This window comes from Mobula hypostoma, chromosome 22, assembly GCF_963921235.1.
Source record: "Mobula hypostoma chromosome 22, sMobHyp1.1, whole genome shotgun sequence".
In the NCBI taxonomy this organism is placed as follows: Eukaryota; Metazoa; Chordata; class Chondrichthyes; order Myliobatiformes; family Myliobatidae; genus Mobula; species Mobula hypostoma.
Genome location: NC_086118.1, coordinates 18,758,254 through 18,777,374, shown reverse-complemented (window position 1 = coordinate 18,777,374; position 19,121 = coordinate 18,758,254). Strand labels below are relative to the sequence as shown.

At 38.7% G+C, this 19,121-nt stretch overlaps 1 protein-coding gene across 2 annotated transcripts in view; it reads left to right on the top strand.

Moving 5' to 3' along the window:
- The window catches only part of LOC134336489 (protein shisa-6-like), a 562,742-nt gene that overhangs the window by 230,981 nt on the left and 312,640 nt on the right, over positions 1–19,121 (top strand). The window lies entirely within an intron of this gene.

Sequence of the window (19,121 nt, the reverse complement as noted above, 5' to 3'; positions counted from 1 at the left end):
TATTACTGTACTCTTACAATTGATGTTTATTGTGTTTGGAGGTGTTTTTTGACCTGCACTATTTCTGTGAATAATTCCCCATATTCAATATTGCATACACAATGTACTGTATACACTATGGCAGTATGGGCTTATGCTGCATTGTATTACTAAACATCAGGATTGTTATACAGTGATTGAGTAATAACTGATGACATTAGTGCATAAAGCCTTGAATGGGCAATGAGATACGTATTACCCTACTGAAAAACATTCAGAACTATTTTCAGCAAGTGAGGTAGATTTTCGTTTTAATTCATTGGTGTTACAAGTGGTTAAATTACCAAACTGGCTGAAGAACCAATTTAATTATTTAATATCCACCAAATTGCCAACTTACAGCAGAATACAAATACAAACTTTTGACAGGAACTATCTCAAGGCCAGACTGATGAAAGGCATTTTCATGACTTGCGCTGGAAATTACTTCTGACATTCTCTTATTTTTTTAAATGAATTAAATGTGTTTCCACAACAACAATATTCATATATGTCTCTGTTGAGATGTATGTAGATTTAATCAATAATTTAAATCATAACCCGAATCCCTGTTCCTTGTTCCATCTGTGGTGTCCTAGGTCAGATGATGTCATAATTCAGCACCTTGTTTCCATTAGAATTCAGGAAAGCAAAAATGATGCAAGACCAGGAAATTATCAACCCTTTTCATTGCAACAGGGTTGCTGACACAGCTGGAAGCAGCTGACCTCTCAGAAGTATCTCTGCTCATAAATCTACAACACTCAAAGCCAAAGTATTGTACTAAAATTATAATGGCTTTGACAGGACTTGTTCTGTATAGGTATATATATATATAGGTTTTGCCACATTTTGACATTCTAGTATCAACTACATTTCTACATATGATTTGTGGCATTAAAATTTATCATAGCAAAGCATATCATATCCTAACCCTGTTTCCTCTCTCATTTCAGTCCTTGGCAATTACATAGGTGCCACCGTAGGCCATGTCCAATAAAACCAGCTAATAATTTCACACCAGGAAATATTCAATTTCCCTGAACAAGCTGCCACCAATAATTAAAAAAAATAAACCTTCCATATGGCAAAAGCCACACACAAAATGAGTCATTCTGAGTGAGAGAAAGAAGCTATTTAAAAGCTACTGTTTATTTATGAAGTGAAGGAACAAATTGTGATGAATTGAGGCTATCGCTTTCCAGAAACAATATACACGTACCTGTTCCCTCAAATTTATGATGACAAATAATAGTAAATAAGAAACCAGTGATCAATCCCAAAGTAGTTCTCTAACCTACCTAATTACTTCGGGCTCAAATGACCTGATTAATTGATAATAAGAATTTCCAGTGCAAATCAATTGCACTGCTTTATCTTATAGAACGTAATTAAATTGACAGACGATATTGAAAACAGAATATTTTTGATGATGTGCTAAGCAATGACATTTGTAAAATTCTAATAATAACATAAAATCTATGTAATTCAACCATTACCTGAACATGTAACAAAATTTAAAGTAAACAAACTTACTAAGATACTGTTTCAGTAAAAAGTACTAAATAAGGTGACCTGACATCCTACTTAATGTCTGACTGCTTTTTATTCTCGATTTCTTATCTATATTCTCACCTAGCAATATATTCATGAAAGACATTGTCAATAAAGCATTTGTTGTGCAGCTCTATATACTATTTATATTTGTTATATTTTGGTATTTATAATATTCCAGTGCAGGCAAATGTCTGAAATACAGAAATGTCAGAAATAAGCATTATGAAGTCAGATATATCTCTGGATTTAAGGCAACTAAGCATTCGGGTAATTTTGTAAATGTGATTCTGGGTAAAGTACACATGTTGAAGAGCTGAGAGAGAATTCACTTCATCCTCCTACCCCTCATGCCCTTACATATGGAGGCTCAGGAGACTGTAGATTCTGTAATCTGGAGCAAAAAAAAACTGCTGGAAGAACTCGTAGTCTGTGAGCCAGTGGGGTTGGTTGGTACCATCTGAGGGGAATAATGCTCATAGTGATTTTTGGCAAGGTATACATCTCTAGAGTTAGAAAATATGTGATAGCATTCCACCAGTGGTAGCTTTATTACTTCAAATAAGTAATCACTTTTTGTATATACAGTATTCCATATTAACAACAGTACAGCAGAAAATGTTACCACACCCCCCAAATGGTAAAAAACCTCATTTGGAGAGATTTCTGGAGTTTTATCAATGTCATGATATTTTCCATATTGTATCAAATCAAAATAAAATCAAGCTTTTGTCATAGCATATAGAATTACAGTACAATGATTCGAATATGGGGTTCCACACGGCCATAACCTAAGCCCTATTTGGTTGTAAAATGAAGACTGCTTTCCATACTTTGTTTTCCAAACTTCCATAACCTATTTAATAATCATAATAATTTTCCAAGCCTTTCATGTCTTCCACATCTTCATCTAATCATTCCACACTCTCTGAGGTGGATGCCTGGTTCTCACAGTCTGCCAGTCTACGCATGTCAGTACATCTGAGGCCATTTGCAACACACATACATCTTGGGAGTGAACATTTTTTTGGACAGTTACAGGCCAGTAGATCCTGACCCAACTCTAAGAATGTGTCCTGAGTTTTCCTGTTCCTGGTCAGAAGTTTCCGGGCACTTGTCTTCCCTTTGCCTGCAAAAGCGCTTACAGTGTCACATCCTATATATGCATGCAACCAAATGAGAGCCCTACAAACCTCTATGCCAACAGTGACAGCAACCTTCCTGGTGTCTAAAAGACTTGTACGGGTTCTAGTGCCACACTTCTGGAATAATCGGGCCTCAATCTTGTCACAAAATAATAAAGACATGATAAAGACTTCTGTGTCTTCTGAACAGATCACTACAGATTGGTATCCTTCTCTTGTGGCATGGGCAGCATGGAGAAGTAGATGGCCATCTGCTTCTTCTTGTTGACACTGAAGAGCTGACACCTCCTCACTGTCTTGAGATGTGATTCTGTAACATTTGTCATTCACAGTTGCATACAGGATCTTCTCCTGCAGCTTTGCTCTGTACTCTGCCTTCCTCCATTCATGGACTATGAAGCTAATGAGACTATTTTTGTAACTGACTTTGGTCAGGAAGCTCCTCCACAGCCTCACCATCTGTGTGCCTGTGATGCCTTGCAACTCATGACCAATCTCTTCACCCCGTAGAGATCCTTCACTATTCTTGATAGAGTTCTCCTTGTATGTGTCGAACACAACATCTATTCTGTTACTCTGACTGCCTTCCCTCAGAGCCATACCCACAATTGTTGTGGCAACATCTCTGAAAGTAACTTAATCGTCTTTCACTCTTTGGACCGAGTTCATTCCATCAACTACTGTAGCAGAGTTTCCTGGGAGTTGCTCTTTTACTGCTACATTTTTCTGCAAGGTTGTGGCTAAAGTAGCTTTATTTGTCTTTCTCAGCAATCTTTCTGGTGTGGACAGGGCCCAGGGCAATGGTCCAAGGGGATGAGAAAGGATATCCTCCATACGTAGACTGCGCCCTTGTGCCATCACTATGATGTGTTCAAACAAAGACCTGTCTGCTTTCAAGATGATCGCCCTCCCATTTGATTTCACTTCTCTCTTCTTACACATATCACTGAATGCTTTCAGCTTGTTGGCTTTCATTAGGTCAGGGAGTTTCTTTGCTGGTGGGTCTTCCTCTAGTCTCTCATCCTTGACGGTTGCATAGCATTGCTCACCAATCTCATATGCCTTCATCAGGTTGGAGGCAATGTCCTTGGAGGCTGCCTTTGCTGTAGAGATTCTAATGAGGTCCCACTTCTCTGCAAATGGGTTGACCCATTCATGTATGAGGCTAACCGCTGCTGAAACTGCTTCCTCATCTTTCTGGATTCTTGGCCGCTGTAGCTCCGCATGACAAAGCTCTCTGATTTGTTGCCTTGCACCATCTCCCTTAACTGTCCCAGGAATGTACTGTGGTGCTCAGCTGTTATGTAGTAACGCTTGATAGCTCCAGCATTCACGCTGAACCATGATGTGCCTCCAGGAGTCTGTGTGTCTTTGTTCACTGTGGCTTCAATAGCCTGGTCCACAGGGATCTGCCCAAAGGGGTTGTTACTTGACAGCTGCACTGAGAATTGGACTGTCTTGAAGGCCTCAAACACAGAAGGATTTTTGTCTAGGAGGTTCATCATCTGAGCAAAGTAAGGGGACAGGTACCTGGCAGAATTCATCTTATCATAGGCAAAGGATGATTCTTATAGCATGGAGGTGCAACTCCCAGTCCTCCTCACAGAAAGCTACCACCGCTGCAATGCTATCACATATTTTCTAGCACTAGTGGTATATACTTTACCAAAAATCACTGTAAGAATTATTCCCCCCAGATGGTACCGGTGGCCCAAATTTGGGGTCCTGGCTCACAGAGTACCAGCATGTAGAGAAAGAAATTTTCAGTATTTCAGGTTCAAGCCCAATATCAATACTGAGAGTGGAGAGGGAAGATCCCAGAGTAAAGTGGGGAGGGGGCTGTGAAGTAGCAGTGGGCTAATGATTTGTGAAGGGATACAGACTGAAGAAACCAAGTAGGGGAGTGGGAGGAGTGGAGATGGGCAACAGATAGGTGGGAGACAGGTAAAGCCAGACATAAGTTTCTCCTGAGAGCATCAGATCATGGAATTATTTCTGTCAACTCCAAAACCAAATATTAAATTATTCTTGGTATCACAGGAATAAGTGATTCTTTGTACGCCAAGGTTCATGGAGAATATATGCGGTCAAAATGATAAAAAAAAATACGACGTAATAAAACAATTTTGTTTGACAGTTGTCCAGGGCAACATCACCATCAATTGGCAATAAAAAAAATATGCAATCAGCATGAGGATCGTTAAAGTCAGTGTGTGGAAACTACGTTTCCAGGATTCATGGTGGCATGCCCTACAGAACTCCTTGTAACTCAGGGGGCATAGAATGCTCTTTTCTCCAATGGACTGCTGATTACTACTGACTGTTTTCTACAATTCTGTAGGCACATTTGATGAAATAGCATTGACCAATAAATCTTTGTCTTTCATCATCATTAATAGGGATACCTTTCTAACTACTTTTGCCAAATCAGATGGTTATCACAGAATACAATACTATAATGACTGATTAACTGTTTAAAACATATTGAGTGAGAATAGCAAATCATAAGCAGGAACATGTAAAATTAGATACTGGGAGCAGGGATAATTGGGGAGGGTGGGCAGACATTTTCTCACAGTGTTACCACCAATGTAAACATCAGGACCTATCACTAGTTTCTTGAAGGGAGAGTTGTGGCATACATCACAAACTTTAGATCACCCTTTGGTGTGAGAAGCACAGGAAATTAGATCATACAAAAATTCAGCTGGTTGAACAAAAAATGATTTCAATGTGTTCAAAGAAAATGGAAAAAATATATTTATGCTCTTTTGATTTTAATTTTGGAATGTTTACCATCAGGTTTATGAGGTCAATATAAGATATTTATGATCAATCATTAAATGGCTCTTCAAAAGATTGATCCAACCTTTATTTTCATGTTGGCACGGTGGTCGTTGCTAATAATGGTAGTGATCCCAGGAGGCAGAGGTGATAAGGAGGCAGATATTACTGCTTCTGTTGGTTATTCCATATCTTACGCCAGAAGTTATGGAAGTTGAATACTAAACATAATCAGATTCATCTGTAATGTTCTCTGCAATCTAGTATTCCTCAAGGTTGAAACATTAAGGCTTATATGTAAAGGTCAAGTCTGGAGCTCTCAGAGAGTTGGTGGTAAAACTACTCACTTCAACCCTTTTTAATGTTCACATTATATTAGAAGATCTTTTGGTGATATGGAAAACAAATTAGGTTTAGTTAACTGTGGCAATGTTATAATTCTACTCCAGTTAATAGTTAATAAAGATTATGATTCAAAGATAATTCTTCAGATTAAGATGTTCCCACATTTAGAAATACTAAATGAGGGCTTTTAACCCACACTGAAGTTACAAAGCTTGTCTTGCCTCCCAGAATCAAAATAAAAAGAAACAATTGCATTTTATTGTGTAATTACCTATCGCAGTACTGGTTTTCTTTTCCAATATTAGAACCAGAAATAACGCAACCAAAATATTTTATGATTTCATATTCAAATTACAATTATGTCTGGGAAGGCTTTGTGATAGTTGAAAAGATTTTACCTGAGATAAGTTTAGAAAGTTTTGGTCTAATTCCCACAGGCTGCAAACACACAGCATGAACATTTTCTATTAAACTGATGCAAATTGGCATTAAATGACCAAATTGCCCTGGGTGATCTGTGCCAGTGGAATGTTGCATTGCTAAATCTAAATTCATATTGGTGGAACAGTAATTGTATTGGAGCTGGAATCAACCAATACTACAACCAACCAGGAACTTTAAAAATATAACTTCAGAAAGTGGAAAGATGCACATTTATCTTAGCAAATGATCCTTATAACATGCTGGTACCTCACGATGGTATAACCCTGCTGTAGCAGCATGTTCCTAAAATTAACAAATGTTCTCTTCCTTAAAATGGATTGTTCAGAAACTGCCGTGATGAAGATAAAAGATGCCTTAACGTTGTATTGGTTCTATGTTGTTGGGTCAATAATATCTTTTTTTGTCCAGAGGGTTGTTGAAAAATGGAATACATTGACTGAATGGGTCGTGGATGTGTGGACTCTCAGAACATTTAAATAGGATATGGGCAAACACTTGAATTGTCCAGACATATAAAGCTATGGACCGAGTGTTGGGATATGTAATTAGCAAAGGTGAATACTCAGTGGGACAAAGCATTTGCTTTTGCACTGTATGACTCTTCGACTCTGAAAATCTCCATCTTGAATTTTACTCTGCACATTCATCTGACCCATTTACACTCCAATAAATTCCCAATTTTAATACTAATAAAATCATTAGAACTAATGTCCATGCTTTGTCAACAAATGCTACTTGGGGCTATTTTGGGAAAAAGTAACCCATAAGATGTTCCCTTTAATGTTTTTCATTACATTCAAGGATTCAAAGTGCATTTATTATCAAAGAACGTATAAATTATACAACCTTGAGATTTGTTTGTTTACAGGCAATCACAAAGCAAGGAACCCAAAAGAACCTAATTTAAAAAAGAATTAAGACAAACCTCCAGTGCCTGCAGAGAAAGAGAAAAAAACACAAAACAAATCATGTAAACACAAGAAGAAACTACAATAGCATTCCAAATTGAGTCCTTAGGTCCAAGTCCCTGAAGCAGCCCAGAGTAGGCCCAAAGCCACGGTACTCAATTCATCATATTAGTGGGGCAAACTGCCGTAAAGTTCGCAGACACGAAGCACAGCAGCCAGGGGCAGTCTCACAGCCTTGGCATCATGAAGAGAGGAGCCCCCAGACTATTTGGGCCGGTGTTTAGATTGTCCAAACCTCACAATAGGACCTGGCCCCACTGTGGTGAATAACTCCAGGCCTAGACCGCTGTCGGAGAATGTGTTTTTGACCTCTCCAAATCAGCTCGGTGCCCAGAGTGATCCAACCTCGCTCGATATCTTGCCTTTCAGTCTATCCTGGCTGGCATTTAGATTGTCCAAACAGCATATTGTACCTCGCATTAGGACCCGGCCTCACTGTGCCGAAGCACTCCAGGTCCAGAAAGTGCTACCAAGTGATTCTCTTTGGACCTAGATTTCGCTGTTAAAGAAGGCATTCTTGACCTCTCCAAATCAATTGGAATGATCTACCCTCATACCCGATGCTGGACGGGCATCGGAGCTCCTCTGTCCTATCCTGCCCCGTCTGAATCGTTCACTCCAACTAGCGTGGCTCCAACTCCAAATGCGTTGATTTTGCAGTGCATCTTGAGAATTTGCTTTCGCTCACGTCTTCATTGTTTGATTTGATAGTTTACCATAATTTACTTCAAAAAAAGTGTTATTAGTAATGTTTTTAATCAAATTCCTTTGCTTTCCAACTACTAGTAAGCTGTTGCACACCTTCAGTAGCGTCATCTTAAACCGTGGAGGTTCATGTTGGGCCAGAAGTTGCTATCAAGCATCATGTCTTTGCAGACCAGGTACATAACCTGCCCAATGCGTTGAAAATGCCTGAATCAGATGACTATGTCAGAAGTAAAGCTGAACAACCCAGAGGGAAAACTTGTACGAAAATTCTTATCAAATTTCTTTTACTAATCAAAAGTAAATCCCAGGACAACAACATCAATTTACAACCCACACTACTCAATTCTGGACTACTCCAATATTTGCAGACATTATTTTCTTAGCAGCACATCCATGAAGCATGAGCAACTTTTTTCAGTAAGCACCTCTGCACTCTTTACTAATCACCCACTGTGTTTTGTGAAGCACTCAACACTGGTAATGGGATGGTAACTAGACAATAATTTTGTGTTGCTCTCACAATTTTTCAGTATATCAGGATTAAAATTTGATTTCATCAGCAGTAGTCATGTATCTATCAAGCAGCTCAAGACATTAACCATTCCATTGTGTTTTCCTGAAGGTTCACATCTCATTTTCCTCAGTAGCAAATGCTTTATTTTCCTGTAGATTTCTGGTAGTTGCCTACATCCTTCCTTTAGAAAGGATGATGGTGAGAAATTATTTAGCACATCATCTTCAATAAAAGGCTTGCCTCAATGTGTCTTTTAAGGTCAAAGTGAGAGAACTTTTATTATTATTTATTTATTAAAGGTTTACACAGAAAATTGCAAATCTCAACATTTCAACAAGTAATTTCACTCATCACAACAGAGGAAATTTCCAAGAGGGTAAAGACAGTGTGATCCTAGTAAAGTCAGAGTTTTGAGTAACATTATAATGGGACTTAACTTCAAATAGCAGTATTAAAATAGTGAAAATCAAGGTGTCCAATATATACTTTAGTAAAAATTAATGTAAACAGACACCTGGTCTATACCATGATGAGAACTGCTGGAGTAGTAAACAAAGTATGCATAAATTATGAATTATGAACCTAGGTGCAAACAGAATTGATAAGGAGGACGCAATATTGCTTAGAAAAGCTGTAGATATAATTCTATGAGGATTAGGTCTTTATGCTATCTTGGAAACTAGCATTTAGGCAATTGCCTGTAGAAAGAAGTCTCGCTAGCACAATTGCAAATCAGTTCCAGTAATGCATAGTTTGGATTATTTGCAGAGAGAAAAAGTTTAAGACTGTTCTTAAAGTGAGTTATTACTCTGATATCCAGAATATCAGAGGGTTAACTGAAAAGCAGCCACAGTTACCAAAAGACAGAGAAAAACACGGCTGAATTGAAGGCCCAGAGCAAGATCGCAAGGATCTCAGAAGTCCTGGTGAACTTCTGATGCTCACTATTTTCAGGTCCTCAGTCACCATATAGGGAGCCACTAAAAAAAGAGGGAAATCTCAGAGTTCCATAATGTATGCATAGTTAGATAATAAATGTACTTTGAACTCTGAAATTTGAACTATCAATGTTAAAAAAAATACGTTGTCCACAAGTGTGATGCCCACTATGGACCAAAATCACTTCCCAATGGATTTAAACCTGAGGATGTATCTAAGGGATCGGCAAATGAATATCAGCTCTGCCATATGTTTGGATTACCAATGTGAAAGTATCCAGGCAGGTATTGTAAATGCGCTGTCTGTTCTGGTTCTCTCATTAGACTCGACTCCGTAGACTATCCTTCCATCATAATCTTCTTTTCCCAAATCATTTCATACTGACATGGTGGCCTACTGAGAGATGAGAAAGAATTTTCAAAATAGCATTAAAAAAATCATATTTTGTTTTCAGACAAAAATCCATACTTAGATATACAAGATATGCACTGTAATTTATAGAAAACTAACTATAAGTAGTACCCACAAATTAAATGGTCCATGCAAATTAATTGACCATTATCCAGAAACTACTAATGCAAAAATTGCATTTACATTTATAACAGATTTTTATAACTGGATTGAGATTATTGCACAAAATGTATCTACTGAATTATATCTAATTAAATAGACATAAATGGATTAAGAATATTCACTAATCAAATCTTTCTAGCCAAACCAAGTCCGAATTACACAGCTAATTGCATGTGTTGAGATTCCACTTCGATGTTTACTTTGAAGTGTGTACTGCAATCTCAAATCCTAAAGTGTGGCTCTTGCCATAATCGCATACGTTTAATTAAGTTCTGCATTAAAGGCTGTGTGTGGTCAGCAGCAGTAGCATAAAACTGTCATGAAAAGAGATAGTTCACATGCAGAGTTTGGTCACACTTTGAGAAATTGGAATTAAGTAAAGGCAATTCAAATCTATAGGGAAACTGGAAGTAACATCTACTGTAATTATCTGAGTCTCCTTAAGACTCAGCCAGACCATTTAATTAATCTGAGAATTTCCCCAACAGCAATTAAACTCCAAACGACCTAAAGGGGACCTAACAATTGTCCCTTACTGCATTACAGAAAACAATTTCGTAATACGTAGCCACATTTCATTGGCATTGTAATGCACCATTCATTCCATCATATGATAGTCCTGTCCTTTTAAGCAGCACACTTTCGAATTTATTGCATGCTGGTGAAATAGTAATAAGCAGTTTTGAGGTAATATGCTGTGACATATCTCTCCAAACGCAGCATGGTATTTCTATCTAGTATATATTCTGGCTTTTTGTGGGGAGGGTAGTGATGTAAATACACCAGCTCTCCCCATATAATCTAGCAATTTGATTCCCCATGCATGACTCCGCATGCAAGCTGAGTCTAATGTTAATGATAAGGTCTGAGGTTCTTGAATAATTTTGTGCATCAATGCCAAAATGCTCATTGTGTTCAGAGAGGTCTTGCAGTATAAATACAATATAATTTGTACAAATGCAAGTTGGGGGAAGGAGGATCTCTTCCACCTATCTGAGATATTTATCAGGAGCGCTGCATGCGTAGGGCCCTTAACATTGTCAATGATCCCTCCCATCCATCAAACAATCTCTTTGATCCCTAACCATTAGGCAGGAGGTACCACAGCATTAGGACAAGGGCTGTTAGGATGGGAAACAACTTCTTCTCCTTGGGCATGAGACTACTGAATGCTGCCACTACCAAGGTCTCATTACATGTGAAGCACCAGTAGTTTATAGTGTTTACTTGTGTCATAAATGCATCTTATTATTTGTTAATTTATTTGTGGTAATATTACCTTATGTGCTATGTCTGAGTTCTATGTACTGTGTTGTATCACTTTGGTACGGTGGAACATTGTTTCGTTTGGCGGTATACATGTATACGGTTGAATGACAATAAACTTAAACTTGAACTTGAATTTGATGTGGGTGGGTAGCATTTTTTTTAACCATTTGTTGCTAAATGGCAACCACGGTATGATACGCACACCCATCTCTTTTTAATCACTATTCTTTAAATTACAAAAGTTAAATTTATATATGGGTGATATGATATGATGCCTCTGCGTGGCACAAGTCCTTGATCAATAAATCTATTCCTTGTCATAATGAATGAACACCTCACCCTCTGTTGACTAGAATACACTGCACCAAAATACCCATAATTCAATTCACCCAGCCCTTTTTCTATTATAAAATTTTGTTCAAAGAAATATTTTTCAGAAGCACTTCCCTTTTTGTAATTTGGAGAACAGCTGTATATTAAGTTCAAATATCTGCCATGCGAATTGCTTGTTTTTACCAATTAGAAGTCAATTACAACTAAGGATTTGAAAGAAGCACTCCTGTTTATTTTATATGTACATCCTTCATGCACATGTTTTAAAATTTTTATTTACTGAGATACAGTGTGGAGTAGGTCCTCCTGGCCCTTCGAGCCACATTGCCCAGCAACCCCCGATTTAACCCTAGACTAATTATGGGACAATTTACAGACCAATTACCCTACCAACCGGTATGTCTTTGGACCCATCAGCTGGTACACCTTTGAAACCAGAGCACCCAGAGGAAACCCAAACAGTCACGGGGTGAATGTACAGACTCCTTATAGGCAGCGGCAGGAAATGAACCCAGGTCACTGGTACTGTAAAGCGTTGTGCTGATCACTACGTTACCATGCCACCCCAGGTAATGAAACAAGATGAGAGATGAAAAGGAGGGACAACTGAAATTTTGCATAAAACAACATATCTAAAAGGATTATGCAATCACTTAGTAGCTTTAACCTGGTGACATTTAAACAGACTGCTCATGATGAATGCAATAATAAGACAGACAGACAGTTGAAATAAATTAAATTAATTAAAAAATATTAAAATTAAGAAAAAATAGTGAATTTTCCAAAACACATCTATAAAATAACATTTATTGAAATAATTTTGAAAGAGAACTTTTTCCATTCTGATTGATTCCTATCCCATTCAAATTGTGGGAGCAAAGAGTCCAAGTAAGAGTGAAGTTAATGGTTTATAAATTGTAACACTGTCCACTGTCTTGAATTATACCTAGCGTGCTGTATAGGCATACTGTGATGTACAGAAGCATGCTGACCCATGCAATGCTTTCAGCCAGCTGCCCTCTATAGAAGGGAAGCACAATATGGGCCAATAAAATGACAAAGTTTGGTGGATCGAGCATCAGTAAAAAGCAGAAGTATGGCTGACAGAGTGGATGTACTGTAAATACAATGGATACACGAGAACGATGAATTCTGGGCATCCTAGAGTGAGTGACTCAACTCCTGATATCCAAAGCTTCACAAGGTCAGAACATGGGAAGATTCTCCACTTGCCTGCACAAATGCAGTTCCAACAAGGTAGACCACTTGATTGATACTCTATCCACCTTTAAGTATGTAGGCTTCTTCAGTAATTCCTCCCGTACTCTCAACCTTGACCATTAATGAGTTCAAAAGCAGTAGGTGAACTGGATTAACTTTATTCTCACATTCCTTCCAATTCACACACAATTCTGATTTTGAAATATGTTCTCATTGCTGCATGTAAATTTGAGATCCTGACACAGATACAGTGTAAGTATCTTCAGCATGCACCAGCAATTCAAGACCATTTATTCGAGGACAAATAGAGTGAAAAGTACATGCTGGCTTTTGAACAACCCTTACATTCCATAAATGCATGAAGTCTGCATAAGATCACAATAAAATGGGATTTATAGGTGGTACAGTTAGACAACATCTCATTAGAAGATTCCTCCTTTGTAAATCCCGGTAAAATATTGAAAGTGGGTCTTCAAGCTCCTGTACCTCCTTCATGGTGGTGGTAATGAGAAGAGGAAGTGTCTTAGATGCTGAGGGGATTTAATAATGCCTTCTTGAAACACTGCCTTTTGAAATTGTCCTCAATTATGGGGAAGCTTGTGCCCATGATGGATCTGGCTGAGTCTACAGCACTCTGCAGCCTCTTTTGATCCTGTGCAATTGAGTCTTTATACCAGGCGGTGATAAAACCAGTCAAAATGCTTTCCATGTTACATCTGTAGATATTTGCCAGAGTCCTTGTCCTTGGTGACATGCTAATTCTCCTCAAATCCCAAATGAAGTAGAGCCTCTGGTGTGCATTCTTCATAGCTGCATCATTATGTTGGCCCAGGATAGACCCCCTGAGATATTGATGCCCAAGAACTTGAAGCTGCTCACCCTTTCCACTACTAATCTCTCAATGACCTCAGTAATTGCTTCATGTCTATTCCACCTGCATAAAATATCTTTAAAGAGACACAGGTACATAGCCAACTCCCTTTAAATGCAGTTATTCACTTGGTTTCCATGTAGCTCACCCAATGGTTGATAACTTTCAGTCCTAGATTCCTAAAAGTAAACACTTCACTGACTATTCAATGTCAACATCCTCAAGTTTTTAGCCACAGCTTTTTCATATAATTAGAGAACACAGATAATGAAGAATGGTACATCAGTGTAATTTTCACAGCTTCTGACTGATCAGTTGAACAGTTTGGAATTGAAAACTGCTCATGATTTAATGACTTTGCGCAGAGAGATGCAGTTTTAGAACTTGTTGATGTCAATGGGACAGTATTCATAGATCTGTTTTTCAAAAAAAACTTGTTCACAGCACTGAAAATCGCTGTGACCCAGAATTCTTTTTGCACTGCAGTTCCGAAGACAAATATGATAATGCTTACAGGCAAAATACTTCTGAAGTCAGAATCCAGCATTATTACAGTTCTACTTTCATTTTGAAATACTTGTTTGCAAGTGCTCATTCTCTTTTCAAACACATGTTGTGGTCAGAATGATAGAAACAATGCCAAAAAGCACTGGTTCCTGATATTGTAGTCTCCTTTATTTCAATTGGGAAAGAGCATGAGCGGTGAAGTGCATTCCCTCCCTGCCCCCTCCACATCATTTACCCACAATCTCCCTCAGTAACACCTATACAAACACTAAAGCAATTTGTGAACCTTTTTGACACGAGGCAGCCTAATATTCATGCACAGTGCTCATGATTGTATACATGATGTATATGATCAGTAGATCAGTATTAAATGCTGAGCATTAATGCTGATCATTCCAACAGCACTGATCAATTCCAAAACCCCAACTTCCTGGTGGCCAGACATTTTAATTCCTATTCCCATATCCGTTCTGTCATGTCGGTCAAAGCAGGATCTCCCAGTGGCCACACATTTTAATTGCGAGACCCGACACAGTCTGGGAGATCGTTTCGCTGAACACCTATGCTCTGTGTGCCAGACAAAGCAGGATCTCCCAGTGGCCACACATTTTAATCCCACGTCCCATTCTCATTCTGATCTATCTATCCATGGCCTCCTCTACTGTAAAGATGAAGCCACACTCAGGTTGGAGGAACAACACCTTATATTCTGTCTGGGTAGCCTCCAACCTGATGGCATGAACATTGACTTCTCAAACTTTCGCTAATGCCCCCCCTCCCCCTCGTACCCCATCCGTTATTTATTTATATACACACATTCTTTCTCTCCCTCTCCTTTTTCTCCCTCTGTCCCTCTCACTATACCCCTTGCCCATCCTCTGGGCTTCCCCCCTCCCCCTTTCTTTCTCTCTAGGCCTCCTGTCCCATGATCCTCTTATATCCCTTTTGCCAATCAACTGTCCAGCTCTTGGCTCCATCCCTCCCCCTCCTGTCTTCTCCTATCATTTTGGATCTCCCCCTCCCCCCCACTTTCAAATCTCTTACTAGCTCTTCCTTCAGTTTGTCCTGACGAAGGGTCTCGGCCCGAAACTTCGACTGTACCTCTTCCTAGAGATGCTGCCTGGCCTGTTGCGTTCACCAGCAACTTTTATGTGTGTGGCCTCCTTTTGTGCCAGGATTAGCACCCCCGCGCCCTCCCCCCCCACCCCAGGGTGGAGGAGCAATATCTTATATTCCATCTGTGTAGCCTCCAACCTGATGGCATGAATATTGATTTCTCCTTCAGTAAAATAATATTTCCTTCCCCCTCCCGCTTCCTCTATTCCCCACTGTGGCCGCTTACCTCTTTTCACCCTATCACCTCCTCCTGGGTCTTTTCCTCCTTTTCTTTCTCCTACAATCCACTCTCTTCTCCTATCAGATTTTCCAGCTCTTGACCTTTCCCACCCACCTGGCTTCACCTTCACCTTCCAGCTCATCTCCTTCTGTTCCCCCCACCTTTTTATTCTGGCGTCATCACCCTTTGTTTCCAGCCCTGAAGAAGGGTCTCTGCCCAAAACATTGTCTGTTCATTCACTTCAATAGATGCTGCCTGACCAGCTGAGCTCCTCCATCATTTTTTGTGTGTTGCCGAGTATTTCAAAAGTTAGATTTTATCATTTCATTTGCTATGCAGTAATCAATTAATGGGAAATGCTTTGTTGAGATTGAGCTCAGTCTCTCCTTCATTGCATTATTTAAAATGTCCAGGTCATGACTAAAGTGGTGGCAATGCACGATAATAATCTCAGACACCAGAGTCAAGCTCCAAGAATAATCAGCATCTTCTAAAAAAGAAGGGTGAAAGGTGAGTAAGGAAAGATGGACAAATGGCGACTAAGGCAAATAGAACCTGTACCTTGCAGAAAATGTTAATCAACGAAAGGTCAATGAGAATGCAATGAACACATGCATTCAAGTTATAGGTGAAATATTAGTGCTTTGCTCTTGTTACTGTAAAGCATAGCTCACTTGAAAACCATTATCAGCCATTATCCTACAGATATAATTGCAGTGTTCCAAAGAAAAACAGTCAAATAAAGAGGGTACTTAAGTAAACTCTACAATAACCTATCGAGTCAATTCTCATGCAAAGAATAATTCAATAAACAATATATTCATCAAGGAATCTTAAGAATTAGCAATGATAAAATATGTATTTTGTTTTAATTATTCATGCTTGTTTCTGACACATCTTATGCAAGTTGGTTATATTAGCCAACAGGAGAATAATAAATCCTTCAATATTAATTGGCATTAATTGTGGTCATTAACAACATGTTAATGGACCACGTTGCAAATGGGTAGTTTGTTAACAGCTACCTCAAGGTTCAAGTTGGGCAAGGTGCCAACCTGAAATAGACAGAAGTTATTGAAGCTCTGCTGCCAGGCAGAATTCATTTGAACATATCTCCACTGTCTTGTAGAGACAGAGATATAATCCACAAGTGTACAATGAATTTCTTCAGATAAAGCGAATGCACGCATGCAGAGTCCAGATAAATGGCTGAATGAATACTTGTTCTTAGAAATGTCATATAATCTGATGGAAATGTACTACTTCTAAACACTAAGGCTGTCAATTTTAACCAATGGGTGGGAGTGTGGTGGGAGTGTAGATTGCAGTGTGGGCTGTTGGAACGTCTGAATTGCCAGATTAATGATGTGTAAATCAGTGAACAGTTCATCATGCTTTTAGAGAAAGTAGTATTATCCATTCAAACACTTCAGCAGTGGAAGTAAAGAGGTCAGACATGGTTTATTTTATTGAAAGTGCAGACTGATTTGTTGTAGATAACTGTTGGGTGTACTATATGATTTCTTTTTACCAGAGAGGCATGGGTGATAAATGTTTGTAATACAAAAGCTAGAATTATGTGTTTATTTCCAATGCTTTGATCTGCACTTTCCTTGAATTATAATTTTAAAAGAATTCTTTATATAGTGTTGACCTGATTGTTTGCATTCACTGGAGCAGATTTTTTTCCCCTGAAATCAGCTCCATCATCATGTGAAGATTTCAACCTGACATGTAATTTGGGAAAATGGTTCAGATATAAGATGGAGGTGTAAGGATCTGTAGATGCCAGAGTCCTGAGCAGAAAGCAAACATGTGGACGAAGTCAACAAGACAAGCAGCATCTGCTGAGGCAAAGAGATAGTTGTGATTTTGGGTTGAGATTCTGGAACTGGGACACTATTGGGGAAATGACCAGTATAAGGAGGTGAGATGAAAGGGTGAGACAAGGGCTGGCAGACGATAGTTGGCAAGAATTAGATTTACAAGCATTACTGTGATTTTTCAGCCAATAAGAATGAACGAATTTTCTGTGCAATCCTATGGAATCAAAACTATTAGTCATTTTCTTCTCAAAGCACACACTCCGTGATTCAGGAACAGCTCGTTCTGCTCCGCCATCTGATTTCTAAATGGACATTGAACCCATGAGCACTACCTCACTACTTTTTTACTTCAGTTATTTTGCATACTTCTATTTAATAGACTTATATATTCTTAATGTAACTCAGTTTTTTTTCTCTCTATTTATTTATCATGTAGTTCATGGTACTGCTGCCATAAAGTTAACCTATTTCACGACATATGCTGGTGATATTAAATCTGATTCTAAAGTCTTCATTAATTTCTTGACGGTCAAATAGAAAGAAGAAATTGGTAAATTGGTTTATTATGGTTGCACGTACCGAAGTATGGTGAAAGACTTTGTTTTGCATACCATCCATACAAATCAATTCATCACATTAGTACATTGAGGTAGTACAAGGGAAGGGCAATAACAGAATGCAGAATATAGTGCTATAGTTGCAGAGAGAGTGCAGTGCAAGCAAATGATAAGGTTCAAGGTCAGGACAAGGAACATTATCAGGGCAATGGATTTTCTTATCATACCATGCAATACAATAATGTTATAACAGTGGGGTAGAAGCCGTGGACAGGAGGCTTGCAACAGTGATTTCCTGCATCTTTGTTACCACGGAGGGTTGTTTAAAGTATAGCACTCATTCTTCTTGAATTCTTCAGTCCCATCAGTCCTCCCACAGCTCAACAAGTTTTGAAAAGCAAAGCTACGCATCATTTATCCATTATCACACAGTTTCCTCGTTTCCGCTCCTGCGTGTGGTCGATCACCTGAATGTTTTTCAATAATATAGAAAGAATGTCAAAAAAGCTGTGGATACACTGGATTCACAGGAAGTAGGAGTAAAGCGTACAAGACTCAGGAACAGTCTGTTAGTAATTAGGAATCCACACAAAATGCTGGTGGAACGCAGCAGGGCAGGCAGCATCTGTAGGAAGAGGTATAGTCAATGTTTCAGGCCAAGACCCTTCGTCAGGACACAATAATTAGGAATATTGTTTTAAAAGAAAGTGGTTTGATTCCTACAATGACTGCATTTGCTAAGACCTACAAATTGGCTGGACTACTATTTCATATCATTTTGGAATTTTTCTAAAAGGTTGCAAGACCAATGTAGTCTGGCCCCAGTATTTGATTCTTTGCATACAAAACATACCAACAATTCCAGACTTCTTACCTCTCTCTACTTGTGGAACATCTCCGAACAATTGGGAATCAAACCTGTAATGATAAGGACTGGAATTACATCCATACGCTGGACCAGAAAGGATTACTTGTTTCTTTACATTGACAAAGATCCAAATCACTAGTTTTCATTATCTGCAGTCATTCATAGTTACAACAGTTATGTTATAGTATTTAATTGTATAAATACCCACAAATTGATTTGAACTCCGAAGTCTCTGGTTTACCACTATTTACCACTATTTCTGTAATAACTTATTTGACGATGACACCTTGTTGATTTAAATGAGGATATACTCATACAGGAGAGAGTCACTAGCATGATAC